Genomic DNA, 6000 nt, shown 5'->3' with positions numbered 1-6000 from the left:
CACAAGAGTCACAGAATCATCACGGAATCACAGGATCACAACCATACAATCACACAATCACAGAGTCACACAATCACACAATAATGAGGTTGGAAGAGACCTCTAAGATCATCGAGTCCAATCCATGCCCTAACACCTCAACCAGATTATAGCACCCATGTCCAGGCTTTTTTAACACATCCAGGGATGGCGATTCCACCACCTCCCTGGGAAGAGCATTCCACTGCTATATTATTATTTCAGTGAAAATTTTTTCCTAATATCCAACCTATCCCTTCCCTGCCGTAGCTGCAGACTGTGTCCCCGGTTCTGTCCCAGCTGTGCACAGCCTCCCTTCAGGAAGGTGCAGAGAGCAATGAGGGCACTCTGAGCCTCCATTTCCCCAGGCTGAGCAGCCCCAGCTCCCTCAAAGCTCCCTCACAGCCTCAGCTCTCCAGCGGCGGCCCCTCGGCTATCGGGCAGGGCCAGCCCAGCCTCGGGGCGTTTATCACCCCCTCCTGATGGCAGCTGCAGGAAGGAGCAGCTCGGGCCCTCCCTGCTGTGTGTGGGGCTGGGGGCTGGACAGGGCAGCCAGGCCGAGCTGGGCTGTGCAGACATGTGCTTCCATGTGTTTCCTTGTATTTCCCATAAACACAGGGAAAGAAACATATGGAAACACATGGAGATACACATGGACGCACAGGGACACACATGGACACACAGGGACACACATGGATACACAGGGAAGGCCATAAACAAAGGGAAATACAGGGAAACACATGGAAACACATGGAAATACATATGGACACTCATGAACACACATGGAAATACACAGGGACACACATGGAAATACACATGGACACACAGGGACACACATGGATACACAGGGAAGGCCATAAACACAGGGAAATACAGGGAAACACATGGAAATACATATGGACACACAGAGACACACATGGAAATACACATGGACACACAGAGACACACATGGACACACATGCACACACGGGGAAGGCCATAAACACAGGGAAATACATGGAAATACATATGGACACACATGAGCACACATGGAAATACACATGAAAATACACATGGACACACAGGGAAGCCCATAAACACAGGGAAATACATAGAAATACATGGAAATACATATGGACACACAGGGACACACAGAGACACACATGGACACACATGCACACACAGGGAAGGCCATAAACACAGGGAAATACATAGAAATACATATGGACACACATGGAAATACACATGGAAATACACATGGACACACAGGGAAGGCCATAAACACAGGGAAACACACCTGGGAAACACTCCCAGCACTTCACTTAAAGCTGACATGCAGAGCACCACAGGCACTTGCTTGCACCCCAAATTCTGCACCCCAGACTGCATTCCCAGGTGGTGCAGGCAGGCTCCCAGCTCAGCTGGCACAGCCCAGGAGATGCCAGCCCTGCCTGGCCCTGCCACCCTCTGCCAGTGCTGCCAGAGCCCTGCTGGCACCTTCAGCAGCACCAGCCCAGCCTGGCACGGTGCCCCTCCAAACCCCTCTGCACCCAGAGCCCTGCACAGAACATTTCTGATGGGGGTAAAAGGCTCTGACAGCCCCTGAGGAGCTGCCCTGGGCTCCAGGGGCTGTCACGGGCCCGGGGTGACCTCGAGGTGCTTTGTGATCACCTGAGCTCCCCTGAGCTCATCCAGCTGAGCTTTAGCACAATCAGGGCTTTTCCCAGCTGCAGGGTCAAGGTGGGCTGTCCCCAGCTGTCCCCTGCCCTGGGCACGCTGCCCTGCAGGCTGGCAGCGGGCAGAGCTGTCACCAGCTCCAGTGTCCCCACACTGGGGGCTCCCTGATGCTCCCCCACACCAAGGAGAGGAGCCAGGCAGGGCAGGAGAGCAGGGGCAGCTGGCACTGAGCTCAGTGCATGGATATCCACATGGAAATACAGGCAAACACACGTGAACACACATGGACACACAGGGAAACACAGCTGAGAGCTGTTTGAGAGCTGCTGTGGGGCTGGGCCAGCCCTCAGCTCCCAGCAGGACTCCAAGCCCAGCTCTGCCACCACAGCCAAAATAAAAGCAGCCACAGAGCCCAGAGGAGGCTGCCCCGACCTTCCAGACATTCGGGATTTGGGCACAAACGCTTCTTTCCTGGAAAGTGTATCCTGGCATTTGGGATTCCTCCCCGTCCCACAGAGCTGCCCTTGGACACTGATCCAGGAGTGCCTCACATCCCACATTCCTGCAGGAGCTCAGCCCAGCTCGGCCCCTTAACAAACACCAGCAGCTGGGAGGTTATTTCCAGAGCACGGCTGCTCCCAGAGCTGCTCTGCTGCCCCACAGCCTGCCAGGGCTGGGCTGGCAGCCCCAGGGCTCCCCACACGCACCAAATACTCACAGGAAGGCCATAAACACAGGGAGACACACGGAAATTCACATGGACACACATGGGAATACATGGAAATACACATGGACACACAGGGAAACACATGGAAATACATGGAAATACACATGGACACGCAGGGAAGGCCATAAACACAGGGAGACACAGGGAAATACATGGAAATACACATGGAAACACATGGACACATATGGAAATACATGTAAATATACATGGACACACATGGAAATACATGTAAATACACATGAACACACATGGAAACACATGGACACACAGAGATAACGCAGGGAAACAACATGTAAACACATGGAAAACATGGAAATACATGGAACACAATCATGGACACACATGGAAACCGAACATGGAATACATGGAAACACAGGGACACATATCAGGGAAACACACACATGCACACACATGGAATACATGGACACACACAGAAATACATGGAAATACATGGAAACACACATGCACACATGTGAACACACATGGACACACACCCCGTGTCTCAGGGATGCCCGGGTGCCCCCTGGCACACAGGATCAGCTCCTCCTGTGAACAGCCAGCCTGAGCCAGTGTGCCCAGGGCATCATCCCATCCCTGAGAGCCACCACGGGGTCCTGCCCTGCCCACCCTGCCCTGCCCAGAGCTGGGGTTTTGGGAGGGCTCACCCATCCAGAGCCACACGGGGTTTTGGGATGCCCTGGAGCTGGGGTTTTGGGAGGTGCCACAGACAGCAGCGGGCACAGCTGGGATTTTGGGAGGCACACTGGAGCTGGGGTTTTGGGAGGTGCCACAGCAGCGGGCACAGCTGGCTGGCACCCCCCCCCCACCAGCAGCTTTTCACTGAGCAGAGCCAGCTGGGAGCCCAGGAGCTGTTTGCACGTTGGGAAGCAAAAACAAATCACTTCCCATCAGCATCAAGCTGCCAGGGCCGGGCTGCATCTCCTGGCAGGGCTGGCACGCGAGGCAGCCTCGTACCCACCTCGCTGTCCCCAAACCCCTGCCAGCACCTCGGGGAGGGCACCACGTTAAAAGCTGTCAGTGAGAGGGAGAAAGGTCACTGAGCAGGGACTTAACACCCATAATCAGTTTATGGGATTTGTGAGCAGCTTCAGGCCGGCTGGGAACGGCGTCAGCACGGCTCCACCTTCCCAGGGATGCTGCTCTGGCAGGGCTGGCAATCCCCCAGCTCCCCAGGACAAACAGCACATAAAAACCAGCAGCAAACACCTCCTGGGCAGCCCAGGAGAACAGCCACAGCCTGTTCCTCACCTTTCCTCCCCATAAAAAGGGAGTTTGGGAAGGAAAGAATGGCCACAGCCTGTTCCTCACCTTCCTCCCCAATAAAAGGGGTTTGGGAACAAAGAATGGCCACAGCCTGTTCCTCACCTTTCCTCCCCAATAAAAGGGGGTTTGGGAAGGATAGAATGGCCACAGCCTGTTCCTCACCTTTCCTCCCCAATAAAAGGGGGTTTGGGAAGGATAGAATGGCCACAGCCTGTTCCTCACCTTTCCTCCCCATAAAAAGGGGGTTTGGGAAGGAAAGAATGGCCACAGCCTGTTCCTCACCTTTTCTCCCCAGTAAAAGGGAGTTTGGGAACAAAGAATGGCCACAGCCTGTTCCTCCCCAATAAAAGGGGGTTTGGGAAGGATAGAATGGCCACAGCCTGTTCCTCACCTTTCCTCCCCAATAAAAGGGAGTTTGGGAAGGACAGAATGGCCACAGCCTGTTCCTCACCTTTCCTCCCCAATAAAAGGGGGTTTGGGAACAAAGAATGGCCACAGCCTGTTCCTCACCTTTCCTCCCCATAAAAAGGGGGTTTGGGAACAAAGAATGGCCACAGCCTGTTCCTCACCTTTCCTCCCCACAGAAATGGGGGTTTGGGAAAAAGAATCGGGCCACAGCCTGTTCCTCACCTTTCCTCCCCAATAAAAGGGGGTTTGGGAGGGATAGAATGGCCACAGCCTGTTCCTCACCTTTCCTCCCCAGTAAAAGGGAGTTTGGGAGGATTAGAATGGCCACAGCCTGTTCCTCACCTTTCCTCCCCATAAAAAGGGAGTTTGGGAAGGATAGAATGGCCACAGCCTGTTCCTCACCTTTCCTCCCCAAGAAATGGGGGTTTGGGAAGGAAAGAATGGCCACAGCCTGTTCCTCACCTTTCCTCCCCAATAAAAGGGGTTTGGGAACAAAGAATGGCCACAGCCTGTTCCTCACCTTTCCTCCCCAGTAAAAGGGGTTTGGGAACAAAGAATGGCCACAGCCTGTTCCTCACCTTTCCTCCCCACAGAAATGGGGGTTTGGGAAGGAAAGAATGGCCACAGCCTGTTCCTCACCTTTCCTCCCCAATAAAAGGGGGTTTGGGAAGGATAGAATGGCCACAGCCTGTTCCTCACCTTTCCTCCCCACAGAAATGGGGGTTTGGGAACAAAGAATGGCCACAGCCTGTTCCTCACCTTTCCTCCCCACAGAAATGGGGGTTTGGGAAGGAAAGAATGGCCACAGCGCTATGAAAGGGGTTTGGACAAGAAGGCCACACTTCTCACCTCTCCCCACAGCAAAGGGCCTGGGAAGGAAGGCAGGCGCTCCCAGGGTGTGTCTGGCTCAGCAGGGATTTCTGGCTCTGCCTGCCGTTCCATGGAGCAGGAGCTGCCCAAGGCTTTGGTGGCACCATGAATGCCAGCCTGAAGGGGCATTAACGCCCCCACCCACCGTGCCCACCCTCATGGAGCTGCCCACAGGCTCTGCCCCGACCCAGTGGCACAAACAGCCCTGGCCCAACTCCAGCCTGAGAGGAGGAGGAGGAGGAGGAGGAGGAGGAAGGCAGAGCTCAGCACGAGGCAGGGCTGTGCCTGGGGGAAGCTGTCGGCACATGAGAATGATTCTATTTGCTGCCTAAGTGGTTTTTCTCAGCTCAAAGGACTTGCACCAGTTTCTGGCTTTACCTCTCTGCTCTCCTCCCCCTCTGCCTGCCTGCAGCTGCCCAATGGACACACATGGAGGAGAGAAAAACCCTGCTCTCTGTGCCCATCTGGGTGCCCAGCAGATGGGCATGAACAATCCCTGCTCTCTGTGCCCATCTGGGTGCCCAGCAGATGAACAATCCCTGCTCTCTGTGCCCATCTGGGTGCCCAGCAGATGAACAATCCCTGCTCTCTGTGCCCATCTGGGTGCCCAGCAGATGAGGAACAATCCCTGCTTTCTGTGCCCATCTGGGTGCCCAGCAGATGAACAATCCCTGCTCTCTGTGCCCATCTGGGCTCCAGCAGATGAACAATCCCTGCTCTCTGTGCCCATCTCGGTGCCCAGCAGATGAACAATCCCTGCTCTCTGTGCCCATCTGGGTGCCAGCAGATGGGCATGAACAATCCCTGCTCTCTGTGCCCATCTGGGCTCCAGCAGATGAACAATCCCTGCTCTCTGTGCCCATCTCGATGCCCAGCAGATGAACAATCCCTGCTCTCTGTGCCCATCTGGGTGCCCAGCAGATGAACAATCCCTGCTCTCTGTGCCCATCTGGGTGCCCAGCAGATGGGCATGAACAATCCCTGCTCTCTGTGCCATCTGGGTTCCAGCAGATGAACAATCTATGCTCTCTGTGCCC

Source organism: Zonotrichia leucophrys, chromosome 13, assembly GCF_028769735.1.
Source record: "Zonotrichia leucophrys gambelii isolate GWCS_2022_RI chromosome 13, RI_Zleu_2.0, whole genome shotgun sequence".
NCBI classification, from domain to species: domain Eukaryota; kingdom Metazoa; phylum Chordata; class Aves; order Passeriformes; family Passerellidae; genus Zonotrichia; species Zonotrichia leucophrys.
The sequence above is the reverse complement of the archived record's forward strand: the minus strand, read 5'-3'. Positions refer to the sequence as shown.